Genomic DNA, 22,944 nt, shown 5'->3' with positions numbered 1-22,944 from the left:
TTTGGACCTTGGCCCATACCCTGCCCCTCTCACGAGGCACGTGCCATTTTGATTTTAAAATAATGGGAAGAACGCTCCGTTGCTGCTAGTTGGTGATATGGCTCTCAAAACTGTCCGCAGATTGCCGAGTAAGTGAAATGTTTTGACAGAGAGAAATATGTGTTGTCAACACCGCTTTCCCCATGGTTGAGAAGGGAAATTGAAACTGTACTTCAGTAGGGTTCAGATGTTGATGACTGCAATGATGTCCCTGAAACAAGTGACTATGGACCACTTTGTTTTCTTTTCTGCCCCATCCTTCTATAATGAAATGCCCAATTAAAGGCATAGCTCATGTGCTCCACAAGAGGCTTAGGAGGGATTCTGGGATGGAACAGTGACTGTAGCAATTCCTTAACAAAGGAAAAACATTGGAGAGAACGGTGCCATGTCGTGATCTGCAGTGTCCAGAATAGTGATTGTGAAGAAATGAAGAGCGAACATGGCCTTTGTAAGATGGAAAGATTGTGATCTCTCTCTCTCTCTCTCTCTCTCTCTCTCTCTCTCTCTCTCTCTCCCTCTCTCTCTCTCTCTGCCTGTCTCTGTCTCTGTCTCTGTCTCTCTCTCTCTCTCACACACACACACATGCATGGGGTGGGTGGGGGGATGCATTTGAGAGATTGATGTGTGGCGTATCAAATAGTAGACATAGAGTGAAAAATTAAAATATAGAAAGGAAGCAGAACCCCCTGTAGAATGAGACACCTAGGACAGCTTGGGCATTTGTCTCCGGGTTTAGCAGAGTCAGGGTCTGCACAGCTGTGTGTTGTCTCCTGGCAGAACGAGGTGCCTTTTGTTTCCCTGGCAGGCGTGCCCTTGTCAAGAGCTTGTTGGAACAGGAACACAGGCAGCTCACTGAGCCCTGCTGACCATTATCTTCACATTCAAGTCTGCAGCGTGGAAGCTGCTCCCTATTTTCTCGCTTAGAGAACCCTCCTGATAAGAGAAAATGCTGACAGCTGTGTCTTTCCTCACACTCACTGAGGAAACATTTTCTTCCCTCTTGTCAAGCTTTCATGTGCTGGGTAGAACAAAGGAAAGGGATATGGCTTTAAAGGCTATCCCAGTTTCCAACCTGCATCTAACAACCTGTATTTTCTAGAGTGTCTACGCTTCACATGCGCACAGTGTGAGCAATTACTAAGATGAGCAACACTGTCCATCTGCACATTCTCATTTAAAAACCAATCTATTGAAAGGGCTCTAAGAAGGGTGAATATAAAGTAATGTGGTTACTTACATGTATTGAGCATGGCTCACTCTATAGGTTCTAAAATTAGACAGATCGGAGTCTACTCAGTCACTCCAGCACTGTCCCCTATTGCATGGGCTGCCATGGTGTATTTCAAGCTCTTTATATGCCGATTTGTGGCACTTTTCTTGAGGCACTGTTAGGATGATTAAAGGATGTGTCACACACCTGTGTCCAGTACAGTGCCTGGCTCCTTCATTTCTACCCATAATATCAGCTTTCTTCTATTTCTTCAGACTGAGCTGTATTCCCTGGAAGCCATACTCATGTCTCTCCCAAGCCTGCCCATATGTAACAAGTGCCCATGAAGATGACATGTTCAAATGTGTAGTAATTATAATATAAAGAGACCCAACTCATGGATATGGTAATACAGTGATGATGGGTTTTGAAAAGCCACTTTCCCCAATTTACAAGTTCAAGTGGTTCTTTCTCTGCTTAAAGTGTGATCACACAGAAGGTATGCAGATAGAAGCTATAGACTGGTGGACAATAGACTGCCTTTCTCGTTCCAGGAACATAAAAGGGTTATACTTCCCCATCGCATGGAAGTTAGATACACTCTTTGATTCATTTTGACCAATGATATGTAATCAGAAGTGACTGTCAACTTCAGAAAACATTTTTAAAAATTTGTTGCATTCACTACCACCATGGCCATGGAATACACTGGTGAGGTGAGGGCTGTGCCAGCCTAGGCTTATGAGATATTATAAGTAGCAGGACCCCACTGTTAATTCACATTAAAAAAACATAGACTGGGTGGGAAAGTGACTTCTGTTGAGCTGCACTGCAGGGAGTTTACAGCCCTTTGCTTTTGGTCTGCCTCAACTAATGCAGGAAATTCTGCACACATCCCGCATTCTGCTTTTGCTGACACCACTTCGATGATTCTTCTCATGGTATTCCTTTTAGGGCAGCATGTGACAGCCACAGTCCTGGTGTAGAATGATGCTTGCTCTCTGCCCCATGACCATAGTGCCAGGCTACCTCCTCAGTTTTATTCAGTAGACTTGACCCTGACAGCATCTTCTGCAAGGAAGAAACGAAACACCACTGGCTTATTGGACAGCCTGTGCCCTTCAATCTCAATGCCTTGTAAAGGTGGTGGCGGGGGTGGGAGCAGCTTTCCCTGGGTGTCAGCAACAGGAAAGTACATTGTCTTCAGGAAAGTTTTAAAACAGTAGAATCAACCTGGACATGGTTTCTTTATTACAAATCACAAATCTACAGTTATAAACAATGTGAAGAATGAAACGCTCAATTCCTCTCCACTAGCCCTTTCCCTTCTCTACGATGAAGTTACCATGCAGGGTGGTGGTGGGGTTTTAAAATGTTTGAAAACAGAAATGAGAATTGGGATGTTGTTCCCACTGTGGTGATGGCATTTATTCGGAATGTGCCCCAAAGAAAAATCATTCTAATTTATGATTGCTCTCTGTACATTAATTTGGATGATACTAGCTTATGAATGTTTCTATAGTTACACGCACTCATTCCAATTCTCCTCTCTAGAGTGTATAAGATTTGTAAGGGCAAGGCTGGGCCTCCTTCACTCTTGGGTATTCTTGGAGTCTGACTAGTATTTAAAATATGTAGAATTAGGCCCCCGTGCTGGCTTTCTGCCACTATAACAAAAATTGGGAGATGATCCACTTATAAGGATGGCTCATGATTTCAGAAATGTCAGTCCATGGTTACTTAGTTTTGTTGCTATGGGCCTATTTTTGCATGGTACACCATGGGAGAAGCTTACGGTAGGCTGTTCTCCTAATGATGGCCAGGAAGCCACTAGAGAATGGTCTCTTAGGATCTCCTTCAAGGGCACTACTCTAATGAACTAAGTTCTTTCAACTAGGCCCGACTCTAAAGAACCTAACATTCCCCTAGCATGCCTCAGGGGGCAGCAAATGTCACTTGGGGGTCCTTTAAGATACAAACTAGAGGATGTCCAATATACATGTTGGGTGACATGAACTTGAACTAGGGTACCAGTAGAACAACTTTCTCTTTGTAGCAGTCAGGTGGAAATCAGGCTAGTGGTCCCTCCTGTGGTTGATACTAAGAAACTTGGGATACCTGTTTTATGGGGAGAGAGATGTGTTCTAGCTGATTGTGCTGACAAAGACCTGAGCCTTTTATGTATGGTACTTCATCCACACCCAGCAGTATTCATATAGGTTGAGCTGAACTGCCTCTTCCTATGTTCATATATATATGCTCTTCTGTGAATATCACTGTTCGTTTCATGCATTCATATATTTTATTGTCAACACGAAATAAAGACAAAGCAGGATGGAAAGGGAAAGGCTGCATTGTCACAGTTACTACAGTCCTAAGCCAGAGTCCTGGTGAAGGTAGGATTCTGTAGAAGATAGATGGGAGATGGAATTGAAGGGCAGTTCGGATGTTGCCTATGACTCCACACTTCAGCTTGGGAAGACACACATAAATATGACACTTACAAAATAATGGTTGGGATTGGATCTCAATGCTGAGTAATTATGGAGTGTTTCCTGCTACTGGATCATGATGATCTTAGCTTTGGGGAAAATTCCTCCTTAATTCTGATTGTTTTATGGATAAAAAATGGTAGTGGGGCCTAGCAGGCAAAGAGAAAACTGGGCCAGAAAAGTCTTTTCCTTTTCCTTTGTTGTTGTTTTCTTTTCACCATTCTATAAGCCTGGTTTCACATTTTCCACCCATGATTGAAGGCAAATGTGTTAGCTCTGGCCTACTTAGAGTCTACACATCTTCCAAAAGACCTGCCAGATAGAGCATGGTGTTGGGTAGCCTTGCTGTTAGAACAGAGCTCAGAGCCGAATTGAATGTCATCTGGAGCTTTCAAGATAGGACTCAATTTCTGAGACCATGAGAATCACTGCTCAGAGATTTTCATGACTGCCCCCCACGGCCCATTTTAAACTTCGGGATAAATGGTTGAAAATAGAGAAGTTGGAGAATACCATCATTTTTCTGATACAAATCTTGCAATCTGGGTTTGCCAGTAAGAGTTTAATTGGTGGGTGTGGGAAAACTTCTGCACTTAATTGATAACACATTCAAATTAATGAAGATCTCAAATGTTTGGCTTTGGTTTTTGCTCCGTGAAAGAACTCATAGTCTTATTGTGTTATTGTTTATTCTTTGACAGTGTCACACATATGAATATTGTATTTTGTTCATATTCACCTCCCATTACCCCCACCTAGCTGCTTGCCTCCTTTCTAATCAGTCATATTTTGATGTTGTGTGTGTGTGTTTAGTTTACTGAGTTTAGTTATGGTGGCTTTACAGTAGAATGTAGTTTTTCACTGACATTTCTTCAAGGAGCAGCTTTGTGGCCAGGCTGATTTTAAATAAAGCAAGTCTAGCTGTAATAATACCTTATTTTAAAAAAAATGATGTTCTTGTCCTTGGAAACTTTATCCACATGTGCTTCTTGGGTTTCTAAGAGTGTGGTTTAATGGATGCATGGATTCAGGAGCCACAATCATGACCATTTTCTTTATAGGAAGTCTTTGAGTGATTCATTTATTTTGTAACATCAGATATTGAACCCAGAGCTGTGTGTTCCCTAGGGAACTGCCCTACCAAAAGGCTAGAGTTACAGTCATCATTTTTCAGGTGGAGAGGGCTTACAATATGGCCTCTTTTGCTTCCATCCTTTTGCCATTTAGACAATAGAAAGACAACTTAAGCATGACCTTGTGGAACTCATTTCACAGTTTTAAACTCATAAACTATAAAATGCCAGTGTTGAACTCCGTCACAACTCAGGTCCCTGGCAACAAATCATGTCTTTGATTTGGGTGCAGACAGGGAGGCAGCTGCCATGGGCAGAGCTGGGCATGCACCCCCATGTGGTGCTTTCTTATTATTTGTCTTACAATTTCCTTCGTGCCTGAAAAATACCATTTCATCATAGGCAGCCCTTAAAATAGTTTTTTTTTTTCCCTTCTAAAGTGAGCTTTTGGATTTTGCAAAAATATTGTTCTAGATAAAATGGAACAATTAGCGAATTATTGAAACACTATTTTTAGGTCTGTGTGTTATTCCACAAACCCACTTCCTTTGTTTCTTCTTCCTCAAAGGATTTGGGTAGCTTGTTTCTTTGGCTTTCATCAAATACCTTTTTTTTTTCCTTTCCTGCTCAAAATAAACTCTGTTTCCTTTTCCCCAGCCAGATGAAAGCTAGAATACTCTGCTCTTTCTGATACCAACCCAGTGATGGTGGGACATGGGTCCACGTCACTCACGACTGTCAGTTTCAAAGGATAATTTGGAGACTGTAGCATGAAAAGCAAGCTTCAATTTTCCTCTTCAGATCTTTCCAATAGACACCGCCTGTGTATTATTTCTGAAAATCCATTCAAAAGTAGACTGCTTCCTTCCCTGACTGGGCACCAAATCAAGAAACTGTGGATAATGCATTGTTGTGTTTATTATGCATCATTTCGCTGCTGACACTGGAGTCATCAAATATTGGAGAATTTACAACCAGGGAGGTCCAGTCATCATGCCTGAAGGGAAGGAAAATATATTCTGTTATTCATCCCCAGGTCTGGTACTTTATGGACAGACAGTAAGCAATATACTTATCAAAGTCAAAATAACCTTCACTTTACAAAGCACACTCGTCCTTAATTGGCAGACTGAAAATGCACAAGCCATCTCTTTATTGATCATGAGATGGAGGCTGAATTGACATAACTTTGAGTATTTTGAAATTTACTGAGAGTGATATGGGTAATTATGTTTTAATTCACAGATTATATATGTGTTATAATGAAGAAATGGAAAAGCCCTTGGAGTTGAAAACATCATACAGTCTAAATATGTACATACTGCTTATGAACTATCTACAATATGTTTTTATTTATCTTCTTATTTGCCTATCTTAGCTTTTTGAGACAAAGTTTTTCTGTACAGCCCTGGCTATCCTGGAAGTCACTTTGTAGATCAGGCTGGCATGGAAATCAGAGATCCACCGACTTCTGCCTCCCAAGTGTTATTTCCTTGAATCAAGGCTGAGGCTAGCAGTCTTATTTAAGCAATCCAGTGAATAGTTACAGAGGTTTGGATCCTGGAACCCAAAAGATGTGTGAATCCCTGGCTATCCTGTGAAAGGGACATATGTCTCTATCTACTTCTCTGTAAAATGTTAATAAATGGTAATGAATAGAAATCTTTTAAGGATCAAATGAGGTTCTACACACAGAAAGACTCTGAATATAATGCCTATTCCATTTTGAGACCTGGAGAAATGTTACCATTGTTGTGATTACTCCTAGTTAGCCTCTTCTTATTGCTCAAATAACAGTGATCCCTAGGTTACCCATCCATGAGGCAAGAGGGAAATGATGTCCCCAGCTGGGAAATATATTATCTTTTCTCTCAGAGAACTTACTGGGTGTTACATGAGTGATATATAGTTTTGGTATTTTCAGTTGACTTTAAAAGCAGACAAAAGCAATGAAGATGATTCTTGATAATGCAGTTGGTTACTATGCTTACCTCAAGCTGGCTTTATGAAAGACACAGGATGCATCTTGCATCCTTTATACCGTGGCCAGTTGGGCACGTAAAGTTAGGAGGGCTGCTAATTTGCCAATAGGCTGGCTCTCCTATGTGGACAGTAAGCCCACTGGCTGCACATTTCTGCGGGGACAATTGCAAAGGACAGAATGGCCAGAAGATGCTCTCCACCTCCACGGTGAGAAAGGCAAGTGGAGTCCATACTTGGGCCATTTGTCCTAGCTGAGACCTGCATTGGCAAGTATCTTCACAGCAGTAAAATCCAAGTGTCAGCATTGGCTTCTCGCTGCTGTCAGAGGTCCTCTGTAAGGAAAGTGGTTGAGTTTTTAAGTGGTGCGTTAGAGCAAGGGTCTTGAGCAAGACTCCATTAGCAAGGTGGAATAACTGACCATGTTAGGATCTGAACGACCGGCCTGGCAGGTTCCTTGTTTTGGTTATTGTTCTATGTGGTGTCACTGGAAGATTAAGTTTATGCCAATGAACTGTTAATGGGCTGTCATTTCAGGCAAATAGCTTATTCAAACATCATAAGACAAGCAATGGAGGACTTTATTTGAAATGAAAATTACAGTTTGAGAACTTTTTCAGAAAATCTTAATTTTCTTCTCTTTCTTCAAACTAAGTAGCATTAGAGGTGGAAAGGTGAAACTGTTGAATCTATTCATGGATCTATCTCTCTTACACGTAACACACACACACACACACACACACACACACACACACACACACACACACAACCTGACCCCCTCAAAGCAAAAGTCTTACCCAAATCCCTCAAGAAGTCCCATTCAGTCTCCATGTGTGTTGCATAAAACTTTCCTGGCTTTCACAGGAGCCACTGTTGTGAGAGGAGGAACCATAATGCACATTAATAGGTATAGAAAACCTTCATGGGAAGGGCCATAAACCTCAGGAAACCATAAACTTTAGAACTGGATTCTAGACTGAAAGTCTCTGGAAGCTCAAAGCCACAGGCAAGTGTGTGTGGGTGGGGTGGGCTGGGGATAAGGCAGAAGAGACTGTATAAATGAAGTTTTTGGTCCCAAATTGCCAACTACAGCAGGTCTGTTGTCTACTGGGCTTCAACACCTCTAGCTCTGCCTTCTCTTCTTAGGCTGTTTATTGCTTTCTGAGCGTGAGCTTGCAATGGATGAAAAATGCAAAATTTAATACAACAGGATAAAGTAAGAAAAGTATTTATGATAAGTTTTAAAGAGATGTCCTCAACTTGCATTTTGATCTGAACAAGAAGCAGACCACCAAATTAATATGTTTACCTCCCGAGGTCCAGCACTCCCCAGCAGAACACTTCTGTAGACAGCTATTTCACTGGGCCAAAGAAGGAGGCTAGAACTGTTCTGCCTTGCCCATAGGCCTGAAACTTAAAAGTGATTCTGTGTGTGGCTCGGCTTTCCAACTGGCTTCCTGCTTCCTGAGGCTTCAGTCTCAAAAGGGCCTGTGTTTTCACAGTCCTCACAAAGCTGTGAAGGACTGCTTGTTACCAGATTTACAGCTCTGGTCTATATCCATCCACACCAGGCCCCCACCAGCGTCTGTGCCAAACTCCATGGGCGTCACCTTGGCCTCCCACAGTGTGGCTAGAGCACATGCATCCTGAGAAAACTCAGTGCTGCTGTCTTTGGTGTATTTTTCTGTCTTTAAACCCTCCATGTTCCTCTGACTATTCGCTAGGTCTCTAGCTAGTACCATATTGTTTGTGTGCAGGCCACATCTCCCAAGGGAGAGCTGAACCTTCCTGCCTCCAAGATCTTAAGAGACTTTAGCTGTTACTCAGGGCTTGACTCTAGCTGGGATAATGTTCTTCTGTGATCTACACCCAAGACCAGGGACAGCCCTATAGCATAGAGATGTATCTGCTTATTTTGACAGTATTTTGGCAGCATGTTCATTTTGCTTCAATTTTAACGGAGTCTCAGTCACTCTTTGTGGAATTAACTGGACTTCTCATGCTTGGCAGTACTAGGGCTGAAGCCATCTTCCATGGAGAGTGGAGAATTTCATTAATAAGATGTTGACAAGTATTGGATGACCCCTTGGAGGCCAGAGAGAAAAATGTCACCTATGTCAATCTTACTCCCATGGGCTAGTGTTCTGCTGAGATTTTATCAATGATAAAACATCAGTGTGCGTGATTCTTTAAGACAAGTAAGCTTGTATGAACCCGGGGTGGGGAGGGAGGAAACAGTGCAGGGCAGGTTGTCTCTGATTGCATATAGCCTTGGCTTGTGCCCTCACCTACCTTCCCTAGCCTTCTTCCCTTAAGTTCCTCACTGAGAAGTGGAGAAAGTACTCGCTGAGAAGAAGAGCATGGAAAGGAAAAGAGTTTCCAGAATGGATCCTGGGTAGCAGACTGCAGACAGAATGCTTATCACTTATGAACTTTTCTTTTTACAAACCTCCTTAGATTGCTGACTCTATGCCAGGGATTATTCCCAGAGGATACTGAACTGCCATCATTCATCACATCAACATCATTATCAAAGGTTTTCATCAGCTCATGCATGCTCTGTACTCCAACAGCGTTAACTTGAGTCAATAGTGGCCTTCTTGAACTCTGTGTGAAAGACAAGAGGTATAGATGCACAGGCTTCTTCTTGGTGTTTGCAAAAGAGCAGTTTCATGTTGTTATGCCAACATCAAGTTAACAGAATGTGGCTAAATTACAATAGATACAATTCCTTGTAGGGAAATTTGTTGGTACTTAGTTATGTTATTGTGTTCACTATAGATCATAGCTTGTTACTTTCTGCTCTTAACCACTTAAGTTTCAAAATGAAAATGAAATACTGACGCATCATGCTTTTTCAAGAAGGATGTATGTGCATCTTTCATTACATCAAACAGGTTAATATGCTTTTGCATGTGTAGCAGGAAACTTTATTAGCATGATGAAATAAATGCATGTAGGGCAATATCATCTTAACCAGTTGCTACCAGTAGATGAAGTCTGATGTGGTAATTGCTAACCGAATGTTGGATCATGGTTATTACTGAGGTAAAATCATTTACCATGGCATGATCAGGGATGCAATATTGTGAATGATAAAAGAGTCACTTCTATTATCTAGTTTTAATTAGCTAAAGATGTGTTCTGGGTATTTTAGAAGGCTCATCTTATCAATATTGTTATTTAGAAATGATTTACAATATCATTATAGAATCTGCTAATGTTTCTCTCATTAAAGTTTCATCATTGTTCCCACTCTAAATTCTGTGATTGAAGCTTTAAAGATGCATTAAATATTTATTTCAAATCCCTGTATTTGTATAAATATGTGTACAGGTATGTGTGTATTGTATTAAAATTTTTTTGTAAGGCCTTAAACCCCAGAAGTTACTGTTTGTGGATGTGCTAGTATATGTTTTCTTTGCACCTACGTCAAAGTCCAGTTTCAGTCTCACAAAAAGATATAGGTCAAGTGCTACTTAAGAAAAGGATTTCTTTTACCTATTGATTATGTATGCTTGAAAGTGAATCCCTGATACCCTAGAAATATCCATGAGCAAATCTGATGTACTACAGTTCTGACATTTAATCATTAGGTTGCTTCTGATGTTAATGCTCCAGTTGCTAGTCAGGTTTTCCGTGAATGTCAAACGTGGTCCTAGTCAAGTTCCCATACTGCTCAGTTCCTGAGTGAGAGTGATTGGAAACATTTTTTGGAGAAAAGGGAGCTTCATATCTTCCTGACAAATTTATTCAAGAAAACCTTGACAAATGACATCCCATTTTTTGCCCCAGCATTTTCAACATGACATTTCCCAGGTAGAAATGGAGGGGCTGGAGATAATAGCTTAGCCACTCAGGAAGACTGGCCATTGGATCCAGGCTGTACAGTCCTTGGATATTTTTGATCTGCTGTGTACCTCTGTCTTACCCACTAATGGTTGGTGAATAAGGGATAAACTTTATGGTGGTTTTTGTTTTAAACTAGAAGGGCCCTTAAAAAATACCCATTTTTAAAACTAGCACACAATTGCTGTGTGATGTTTGTGATACGTAAATTTGTACATATATCGTCTACTGATGTGAAATACTTATTGTTATTGGTGGTTTACAAGTCAGAAAAACAAAACTGAGTGTTGAGCCAGGAACTCAGTCTCTTTTCATCTTGTAGCCCTATCCTCAGTGCGGAGTTTCAAATGTGTTTACGTTTCTACCCTGATGTGAGTGAAGGCCTAGAGGGTGCTCTGATTCCTTAACAGCTTTGTTTCTCCTCATCCTCTGGAGTGATCCCTCTGGATTCAGGATACCTTTTTTTTCTTCTGTTGGGTACTTCTTTCTAAGCAATGGTTGTGTATTGAGGAAATACACGATGGTGGCAGAGTCTTTTCCTTTGCTATGTAACTTATCCCCAGTCTACATTCAAGACCCATAAGAGAGATTCTTTGGAGGTTAAAAAATGGAATAACTGCGTTCTATGAGTGCATAAATCTGTATTCAGAAGACATGGTCTGGCAGTGGCTTGATGTTGGTTGGCCCAGATAAATACCCCAGCCAATCTAAAGGTGTGGTGCACTTTCAAAGTCATAGCTCCAGATCTTCAGATATGAGTAGATAAGCTGGAATAAGTGCAGAAACCTGGAAAGTAAAGAGTTATTTGGGGGAAGGGTCAATAGAGAGAGAAATAGTAGGAAACAAGAGATTTAGAAGGGGAAATGGGAAAATAAGGGGACCCTAGTTAGGAAGAGGGAGCTAACTATACAAGAAGGAGGGTAACATAACAACAGGATGTATGAAAAAGTCCCAAGAAACCACACTATTAACTATCTACCTAAGAATAGCTACAATACATGTAAATTGGTGTATAAAGATACATATGTAGTTTAAATGAAAAATTTCCATCTGGGCTGACAATGCTCTTCCCAAGAGGCATAGACTATCTAACACAACCCCAACACCAGGCACGAGAAGCCCTCTTTTGAGTTGTTAGTCAGGGTTTTCTCAGAGACTACCAAAACATTACAGGTTATTGTCATTGCTTTTTGATGCTCCCAAGAGGTGGAGGGTAAGGCTCTATTGCTAAAGACACCATGCACTTCAGATGCAGGGCCCAGAGGCCCTGAGCTGGATCTGATCTGAGAGCCTCCTGTCTGAGGACTAGCTTTCCTGGTACCAAAAGAAGCCATGCAAGCTTCCAAAGGAAGGTAGCCTCCAATCATCCTATTCAGCTGTGATGCCTATGAATCACCACAACAACCAGTATGGTAACAGTGGCATGGATGCCTTGGTGGTAACCAACAGCTCTCTAATTGGACATAAGACCCACTCAACAAGAGAGAGATCATGCCTGGTTCTGGAAAGCTAGCCAACTCTCCAGGGCTAGTCAAGTAACGAATGTTGGAGGAGAGTCTACAACTGCCACATTTGTAAGTCAGCATGATCCCTAACTACCTCACACTCACAGATAGGGGTAGTCTTCATCCTTCATTAAAGAAATTTCTTCCTGTAACAGATGGAGACCATACAGAAGACTACAGTTTATCAAAATGCAGAGATGTGGAGCCAAGTCCCAAATGATACATCTATGACATCACTCCTGCACCTAACACTCAGGGAAAGTCACAGAAGAGGAGGCAGAAAGATTGTAAGAGAAACAGGAAGTTTGCAGTGACATTATGTCTGCTAGAAATGTCAGAGATGCTATACCCATGAAGTCTCACCAGCATGGCTGCCTAAATATAACCTCAACAGGTACTACACCAATGAACATGATAGCATGAAAGGGGTAAAGCTCATGGGGCCACAACTCTAGACAAAGAACTCTAGACAACTAAGGATGCTGAGAGCAGGAGAAATAGTTTTCTTCAGGGAAGAGCACATCAGTTGTTTATCCAATACCAAATGGTTAGCCCTGAAAACATATATACAAGTAACATTATACCAACTGAGCAGGTTGTAATTACATTTATATTCATATATTTATATGCAGACATGCATATACATACATACATATGCATATACAATGAAAAAGTGACTATGAACTTGAAAGAGAACAAGGGGGGTATTTGGGAGAGTTTAGAGGGAAGAAAGGAAAGAGAAATGATATAATTGAATTATAATCTCAAAAACTAAACACTGATTTTTTAGAAAAGAGGACTGGGCATATAGCTCAGTGGTAGAACACTTGTCTATCATGTGCAAGGTCTAAGGTTCAGTCCCCAGCTACATACACATGTACACACACACACACACACACACACACACACACAGACAGAGACACAAACACACAAACATACACACACACAGACACACACACACACACACACACACACAGAGAGAGAGAGAGAGAGAGAGAGAGAGAGAGAAAGAGAGAGAGACTTTAAAAAGGAATTCCAGAGTTACCCAGCAAATTTCCACCAGCTACTTTAGAAATAACTGCAACAATCATATTAAAAGAAAGCAAAGTGATAGAATTACTCATGACCCTCAAATTTTATATCTAGCTTAATTACTTTTTGCCTGGATTCAGAAGCATGGCATGAAAATTATTCTCCTTAATAAACTATTTTAAATGAAAACAAGATATATGTATGTGACACATGCAAAAAAATATACAGTGCACTTACATATATATTTTCTGTCTATAAATAATCAAGTAAAAAATAAGCCATTTATTCCAAGATCAAAATTCCACATATCATTCAGTAGGAGTTTGAGCAGGCTGTGGCTGCTAGGTTAGTAGACTCTCAGGGGGTTGATCTGTCAGGCCTCAGAGATGGTGGCTTTCTGTAGGATAAGGTGCAATTTTACATCACTGAGACCCCAGAGATAATGGATCTAAAGTAGTTGAGAAGAGATTTTCTTGCCACTTAAGGGCACTATCAATTTGAGCACAAGTGTTTCCATTCCAATTTTGTAGTTACTATAAAAACCACATTGAAAATCCAAAATAACTGTTGCCATCTTTCCAATTTGCTTCAATAGTATGTTAGTGTCAGGGTTGCCCACCAATTATCCCTGTTTGGCATTTTGTCACTTTTGCCAGATTATTCCACAGGTTTGCAACCTGGCAGAATTGATTTATGGCCTCTGGAGAGGTATATTGCTTCTAATACTGACAAAGCTAATCAATGCCTGAAAGAACTATGGATCTCTCTATATACAGCAAAGTGATGCTGGGAGGACTTTTGGAGGTTAGTGTTCTCTTAAAGGAATGGGTGGAGGATGCCTTAGAACCACCAGAGGAGCTTGTGGCAAGTACTGCCAGCAGCCCTCCTCCAGCCCTGGTACCTCAGGTTATCCTAGAATGAGACCTGGGCATTGATATTTAACAGCTCTGTAGGTAATTTTCACAAACTCCCCTTTAGAAAAGATCCCTAGTTAACTCAGCAAGGATTGAGAATCAGCAATCAAAAGTGATGGCCTCTTTGTAGTGTAGCTTAATAAAAGGATATTATTTTATTAGAAATGACCCATGATTTAGTTGTCTGGTAGACATCATGAACAAACAGTTGCCCTGATAGTTTTATAGCAGACAGTCTGGATGTGATGGCTGAGTTTGCTACAACTCTGATGTTCTCCTCTCACATCCAGAGATGACTCCTAAATTAATAGTTTACATTTGACACAACACTAAAGAAATGAAAGGCAAATCGACTCCAGCAATGCACAGAGATCAATCACTTAAGGCATTTCTCCTCCATGACTGTGAGATCCAATGACTTTTAAGGGTGACTTCTGATTATGTTAGCTTGTTGCTTGTAGTATTTTAGTGTTTCATCACTCAGGGGAAGGCAAAGTTAGAGAGACCATGGCTTTGCCTCAGTTGTCCTAAATGTTAACCCAGACACAGGAAGTCTTATTGCTTGCTTTTCTCCATTCTGGGATTCCACTTTCCAAGCATGATGCTAGAGTATCCTGGGTATGACAATGTGGATATGGAATTGAAAGACTTGCCACCTAGCACCAACTTGAATCACAAGCAGCTGGAAATGTGATAAGTCAACAGTATCTCACAGCTCTTTTACCTACCACAGGCCATTTTTTTCCCCACTGGCTACATCATTGTTAGTACCACAACATCCTTTTTAAACCCCTCCAAAATCTTCTCCATGGGCAATCTCTCTAGGCAAAATATACTCTCCTTGCTTACTAAGCTTATGAGTAATTTTTCACTATGGCTGTCTTTTCATTATAATTATATAATAAAGGCAGATAATTTTCTAAGTGTAGCTGTCTAGGCTCATAGAATCAGCATCATCTGGAATTTTGACATCATCATCACCACCATCATCATTAATATTATTATTTACCAGTCGTTATGATTTCGATGTGATCTGTTTCCCAGAGTTTCCTTTGCTGGAGGCCTTGTTTTCAACATATAAATGGCAACATTTGAAGAGTCTAAGAAGAGAATCCTGGTGTGGGGTTGTCTGGCTACTGAGGCATTACACTTGAAAGAGCTTAATGCTCATGTTGGAGTTGTTACAAAATGAGGCCAAACTATGTACTTTGTCCCTTATGCCTGTAGCCAGTCCCATTTCTACTCATTTTTCACATTATGGCATTGTTAAGGTGGTTCTCATTAATCCAAGCAGATGGGGTTTGTGATCTTGGGCTTTCAGACTACAAAACTCTGAGTTAAAGAAGTCTCTTTTCTTTGTAAATTCTCAGCCTCAGATAAGTTCAACGGCCTTCTGTTGCTGTTGCAAAAGAAGGTGGGTTAATGTGGAAAATTGGTGCCAAGGAGTAGGATTGCTACTCTAGCTGTGAATATTAAAAGTTAGAAGTGGCTTTGAAGTGGTAATGGGCAGACATTGGAAGAGTTTTGAAGAACAGGCTAGACAGTATTTTTCTGAGCACAGAAAATTATGGGTGATCCTGATGAACACTCAGAATATAGGGGCAGCAAGAAACTAGTCTCTTTGCCTTCCCCTGAGTGATGAAACACTAAAATACTACAAGCAACAGGCTAACATAATCAGAAGTCACCCTTAAAAGTCATTGGATCTCACAGTCATGGAGGGGAAATGCCTTAAGTGATTGATCTCTGTGCATTGCTGGAGTAGATAGAAATGAGACCCTGCATGAAACTAGAGCAAATGCTAGACCTTTTCTTCCATGGTAAAGAGCTCACAGCTGTATGCCCAGGCCCTTGAGACTGTGGAAGGCTGAGCTTAAAAGGAGTGAACTGGGATGTGCATTTCTAAACTGCAAATTTTCTGCATGTAGTATCGTTATTATCAGCTACTTTATTGTAGTTTACAATGTGACTCAGTAGCAAAAGAGAAGCAGAAAATGGGGAGATTTGGGAAGGTGACAGGTTGCTTAAAATGATGACAAAACCTTGCATGTTTGGGACAGTATAGCACAGTCAGGTGGTTAAATAAAAGGATGGGACAAAGGCCTCCAGGACAACTCAGAGATCTTGGCAACTGCTCTCCTCTCACAGTCTTAGAGTCTTAAGCAGTCAATGTTTTCAGGATAGCCCTTATTAGGTTCACTTGTCAGGGCTACCTCAGGTTACTGCTTTCTGCTTCCTGGAGGGATGTTCTGAAGCTTCTCTAGCCACAGTTCAGTGCAGGCACAAGCATGACTGAGGCACTGATGGATAGAGTCAATGACAGGAAGTAGCATCCACATGGTGTGCAGAATCCAAGAGTGATGGGGTCATAGTGGCTTCCTGCTTCTGCTTCTGTGATTTCAAAGAAAAGTTAAGAAACCAGGTAGCCATTGCCTTGGAGATGGAGCCTCTGCAGAGATCCTTCACTGAGGCCAGGGATCAGGAGAGTATAGATGGAATCCCATGATTGAGTCACGCAAGGCAGACAAATTCAACCTAGAACCTGTGGCTAGCAAAGCTTAATGTGGGGATGACTGAGCCCTTGGCACACATATCAAAAGGCACAGAGGCCTTTGGAGTTTGAAGACTCAATATCTGTTTTCTCTGGTTTTCAGTCTGTTTTTGTACCAGTTACTCCCTTCTATTTCCTTATTTCTTCTGGAACAGGGATGTTTATCTCATCCCTGTCCTACCACAGAATTGTGGACACAAGTGACTTGTTTTTACTTTACTGACTCACAGCTAGAACAGGTTGCCTCAAGTCTCAGATATAATATAGGGCTTGGACTTGATTGATACTGGGACAAATGAAGATTTGGGGGCTAGTAGAGATAGAAGAGCTTTGTGTGTGAGAAACAAATTAATCTTGGAGACTAGGGAAGGGATGCTATGTCTTGGAATAAGTCTCTTTCTGCATATCTGTCTTTTTGCCTCAGCATAGATCAAACATTTGAAGTTCTATCTCCCAAATCTCTCAATTAAATAGAGCTTTTTCTTTTGTCTTTTTCCTTTCCTTTCCTAACCCTCTTCCTTCCTTCTCTTCTTATCTATCTATCTATCTATCCATCCATCCATTATCTATCTGTCTATCTATCTATCTATCTATCTATCTATCTATCTATCTATCTATCTATCTATCTATCTGTCTGTCTATCTACAAGGTCTTACAATGTAGTTTCGGCTGGCTTAAATCACATGCAGACCGGATAACTTTGAATTTGTGACAGTCTTTCTGCCTCTGCTTCTTGAATGCTGGAATTATAGGCATCTACCACCATGCACAGCCAAAACACTTTTTATAAAATAAGTACCTAGCCTCATATATTTCCCTGCAGTAACAGAAAGAAAACTCAATTTACTAATTAACTGTTTTATAACACTTTAATTCCCCCAGTACCATTTCTCACTCATTCATTTATAGAATTTCAATAGCTGAATCGTACATAGCTCTTAATTTGTGTCAAATACCCCTCTATTCATTCCTCAAAGTATTAATTTATATAGTACCATATGAAATATTACTATTTCCCTATTCTACAGAGATTAAAAATTGAACAGGTAAAGCTAAGTAACTTACCAAAGTAATAAATGATCAAAAACAAAAACAAATAACAAAAACTCTAAAGAATCAGAAGTAGTGATTCTTTAGATACCCCTGAAATTCCACTTGTGAGGTGGAGACAGGAGTATCAGGAGTTCAAGGTAATTCTTGGCTATGTAGTTACATCCTGGGATACACGACACTCTACCTCAAAAGTATGTTTCCCCTTATGGATAAATGCTACAGATGAATACATAATGTTAGCAGTGGTTACTTTTGACTGCTTCTGAGTACTCAACTATAGATGGCTTCGATGTTTTTGTTGTTGTTAAGACACACACAAAAAATCTAAAATATTATTGAAAATAACTGAAGTGGACATTTCAGAGAAGTCCTGGAGTAAGTGTGTGTGTGTGTGTGTGTGTGTGTGTGTGTGTGTGTGTGTGACTTCTAGAAAACCAAGGAGTTGTATTTTATTTATTTTCCAGCTGTTTTGGAATTCAGAGTTTTATGATACATACAATGAGTTTTGATCAAACCTGTTCTCTATTACCTCCCCTCTAATTTCTTTACTATATGCCTAGTCTTTCCCCTTCCAATTTTGTATGATTTTTCTGTTTTAACTGTAAGCTTCCCAAGTCCAGTTAGTTCTGCCTGGGCACCAGACCATCTACTAGAGCACAGATAGCCACCGAGGCCTCTATCCTTGAAGAACTCTTTCTCCCCCTGCCGTCATTTGCCAACAGCTTCTCAACTACAAGTGGGAACTACAGGAGAAACCCACCCCCATGCAGGGGGGGGTTTGATGGCTTGATCTTTTTAAGGTCTTTTGAACACAGTCAGAATCACTCTGACTTTATGTATGCAATGGCCCTGTCACGTCTAGCCAGTAATGTTTTGATTTGTATGTCCACTATGTCTAGCTCTTAGATCTTATCATCTTTTAATCCAGTGGTTCTCAACACTCCTAATGTGGAGACCCTTTAAAACAGTTCCTCATTTTGTAGTGACCCCCAACCCTAAAATTATCTCATTGCTACTTCATAACCATAATTTCTCTGCTTTTATGAATAATAATGTAAATATCTGATATGCAGGATATCTGATATGTGACTCCCAAAAGGATTGTGACCTATAGGTTGAGATGATTGTTTTAACTCCTTTCTAGGATGATCTCTGAGTTTTGAGGGGAGGAGTGTGATATAGATGTCCCATTTAGAGCTGAGCACTCCACAGTCCCTTATTCTCTGCATATTGACCAGTTCTCTATTCTCTGCATTGAGACCAGGGTCTCTATGAATTGTCATCTACTGAAAAAACCTTTTCCAAAGAGGGATGAGAGATGTACTAATGTATGGGTATAAAGACAAGAACTTAGGGACAGTTCCACCCTATGCCATTTAATAGAATAATAATAGTATTAAGTTCCCCTCAAGGATCTATGACCAAGCCAGTTGCAATTTTTGGTATAGTTGACAATATCAGGTATGAGTTTATTTTATGAATCAGAATTTAAATCCATCCAGAAAGTGGTTGGTAATTCCCATAACATTTGTGCCACATACTAAATATATATTAACTGATGAACAGTTAATAAAAATATGCATATACACAATGGAATATTTTTCAGCTCTATATGAAAATGAAATTTTCCGGTAAACAGATAGAGCTGGAAACAATCACTTTGAATTGTTTGAAACAATCACTCTGAAAAGGTAACCCAGACCCCAAAGACAAATGCCACACGTTCTTTCTGAAATGTGAATGCTAGATTTGAAACTTTGGAAATGTGTATCTAAGTGATTAGAATACCTATAGAAGCCAGGAAACTAGTAAGAGACTATGAATGCGGGTTTCAAGGGTAGAATGCAAGTGGTGTGAAGGAAGAGAGTTGAATAATGGAGCAAGAAGGGTCAAGTGGTGTTGGTGGTGGGAGGGCAGGATAGTGGAGGGAGTATGTGGAAGGGAAAACTAACACTTGAAGACCTTAGAAAGAGCCAGATGGAAATGGGTTGTTGTTGTTTTATTTTTTGGCAGGGGGGAGTAACCACCCAGCTCCCAAATAAATCACACATGGAGGCTAATTCTTAATTATAAATGCCTGACCTTAGCTTGGCTTGCTTCTTACCAGCTTTCCTTAACTTATCCCATCTACCTTTTGCCTCTGGGATTTTCCTGTTCTCTTACTGTTAATCTTACTCTTGCTCCATGGCTTGCTGTGAAGCTGGGTGGCTGGCCCCCTGGAGTCTTCCTCCTTCTCTGCCTATTACTTTCCTCCCAAATTTCTTCTTCTTCTATATATTTTCCCTGCCTGCCAGCCCCAACTATGCTCTCTCCTGCCTCGCTATTGGCTGTTCAGTTCTTTATTAGACCATCAGGTGTTTTAGACAGGCAAAGTACCACACCTTCACAGAGTTAAACAAATGCAACATAAACAAAAGTAACACACCTTAAAATAATATCCCCCAAAAGAAAGCTACTCTATAGAAGCTGCTTAAGATATTTACACACATTATATATATATATATGAAGTTTAAATGAAGTTACTCTATAACTGGGAGACAATGTCTCTCCCAGACAACACAAGCTATCAAATGAAAGGCCCAGTGACAGGTTACCTCTCATTGAATTATTGGCCGGCTGAGTCCATAGACCCCTTTCAAACATTAGAGGGCATTGCCTGTGGTTACTTTGGGGAATTTGATGCTAAGACCCTATTGCTGAAGACACCACATACTTGAGTCACAGGACATGGCAAAATCAAGCTTGTTCCAACTTGACTAGCTTTCAGAGAGCTAGAAGTTTCTATTTATGCTACCAGTAGAGAACAGTTTTGACAATTTCCTCAGCTGTGACCCTTGTGAGCTACAAGCTAGATGGGCCCTGCTGATGCAGTAGTGGCGTGAATGTTATAGGAGTTGTAGCTTTCAAAATCTCCTTGTTCAAATATCAATCCTGGAAGTTGTTGAATAAATAAGCAAGGAAAGAGCCTCTAGCATGAATGCAGTGAGCCCTGGGCCTAAGATCAACGAGCCTCAGACATGATTGCAGGTAATCCTTGCACACTGGTGCCAGTGAGGCAGCAAGACTCAGGTTGTGAATATGGTGAACCTCAGGCATGAATACAGTGGTCCACGGGAATGAGTGTAGTGAGCCTTGGACATGGGTTCAGATTAGTCTCAGATGTGAGTACAGTGAGTCTGAGGTGAGAATACAGAAATCCAGGGAGGATGCGACATTGAGCAAGCAGATTTTTCCAATTCTCTAACAGATTTTTGAAACATTATCTTTATAGGTAGGCAGAAGATGGAAGCGTTTGATCACAGTACATCCAGGAAACGTTTGATAGAACAGAAGAGCACTCTGACTCATCTCTACATGAATGTAAAGTGAAGGAAGGGAATTAGTTTTCCAGGGCAGGAGGAGACATGGAGGAACAGCTATATGTTTTCAAAATAGCCCATTATTAAAAACTCCATCAAATTGATGGATATCTACCATTTAGCCATCTTTAATATAAGCCGGACAATAGCTGAAGTAGTTATTTAGAGTAAATTACTGCCATTGTAAAATGTGATAGATGTCTTATTATATCAATAGAAGACTTTTTTTTTTAAAATTTCTCTTTCCACTCCATCTCTATTTAGTCCATTCTCCTTGCCAGGATAGGAAAATATCTTTTTTTTTTGCCTTTCCTCCTGAACCTTGGCAAGAATGTTTCAGCCATGTGAATGCAGCAAGACAGGACACATCTTGTAGAGGTTTTCCATTTTAATATTCTTTAATGACCAATAATATAGTCTTTATAGTTAATCTGCTGTTCTCATGAAAACAATCTAGATGGTTAGGAAAAAAAATCAATCATTAGTGAACAGTAAGTGACGGGTCCCCAACAACACAGCTGTATTTTCGCAAAAGTGATTAAACATTGTCTGTATTCATAATTGCATGGTTAATAAGAATGTTGAGCACCAAGTCAAGCATTGTTACTAATGATGACAGATTATGATGCTATGAATGCTTTGGAGTTACCAGGCTAAATTTTCAAAGGCAGTCCTTGGAACAGAATGCACACAGACCCACTAAGTATTCAATTTGCATGGACCATTACCAGGTTTGTGTATGGCATTTGGGAGCTTTGCAGTTGAGACTCTTTTGAAAATCTGGCCCATTATGACAGAAAGCATCTGTAATTAACAGTAAACTGAGCTCCCTTTACCCAACTTGGTAAAAGGTGTAAAAAGCTCTGTGTGTTTTTTCATGGAGTCCAAAGCTCCTTTGATGAAGAATCCTTGAGACCCAGAGGAAGGCAAGTACCTGTAGGGATGTAATTCAGATATAGAGATGGGTGTATGTACCAGAGTTCTGCAAGCAGGTGAGGTGTGGATAAGTCCTTCAGAATAGGACTGGGAAAGATCTTACCTTTGAGCTCCTATCAGTGATTGCCTTTCTCATTTGGCTATAAACATACCAAATGAATCTTGGGAATTAATGGGTCAATTTACAGGTTTAACTATTTAAAATCTAGGACTATCCCATGATTCACTGGGGATTGGGAGCTGTGCTGTGGTCTGGATTTCATTCTGTTTGGAGCTATGGGTGGAGTGAGTTACTTGGTTATTGAAAAGCACTACTTCATCTCGGTTTGTCTACACTCTGCTCAGGAAGAAAGCAATTCCATTTATGGGGCCATGCATAGCCACAATTTATGAGGAAAGCTACATGCTGAAAGGTAATTTATGAATTTGTATATTCTTGAAAATATTGTGCATCTCTCTGGGATGTTGAAGGTCTGATGGAATTTTTTGGGTAGCATTATGACTTGTGGTATTTGCTTATTCTTCCTTTTCTGTATATCTCATCTTGACAATAGCTTGGCCTAGAGAAGAGGAACAATTTGTATTGTGCTCTGACTTGCTGAGAGCACCTCATTCAGTGCTATTTTTCTGTTCTAGTCAGCTGCGGTAAGAGCAGGGGGTTGTAAACTCTCTTAGTGTGTAAGACAGATTGACATAGGGTTGAGAACATGGCTTTCTGATGGCTGGGATTGAAATGTCACTCTTTTATCAACTGGTGACATTCCACAACTCTTGGAGTGTTTCTTTTCCTCATTAGTAAAACAGAAATAAGATTAATAGGCACTAGTTCAGGTTACTATGAGGACTCATGAGATAGGTGTATGAAAGTCTTAGTTTTATACACAATATACAGTAGATAAAAGTGTATTCCTCATGTCTTTATTGCTCTTAAGGTCATGGGACTTGGTT

General features: G+C 40.4%; 1 long non-coding RNA gene across 1 annotated transcript in view; it reads right to left on the bottom strand.

The window, feature by feature from the left end:
* Positions 1–3,939: 3,939 nt before the first annotated feature.
* LOC114694761 overlaps positions 3,940–22,944 on the bottom strand; it is a 37,557-nt gene continuing 18,552 nt past the window's right edge. Inside the window, exons 2-3 of the long non-coding RNA XR_003734752.2 lie at positions 7,595–7,667; positions 3,940–5,814 (exon numbers count right to left, since the gene is read on the bottom strand). This is a non-coding gene — a long non-coding RNA (uncharacterized LOC114694761). The remainder of the gene's footprint in view (positions 5,815–7,594; positions 7,668–22,944) is intronic.

The sequence above is a fragment of the Peromyscus leucopus genome, chromosome 19, assembly GCF_004664715.2.
Source record: "Peromyscus leucopus breed LL Stock chromosome 19, UCI_PerLeu_2.1, whole genome shotgun sequence".
Taxonomy (NCBI): Eukaryota; Metazoa; Chordata; class Mammalia; order Rodentia; family Cricetidae; genus Peromyscus; species Peromyscus leucopus.
Note: the sequence above shows the minus strand (reverse complement) of the source record. Positions and strands in the feature narration are given on the sequence as shown.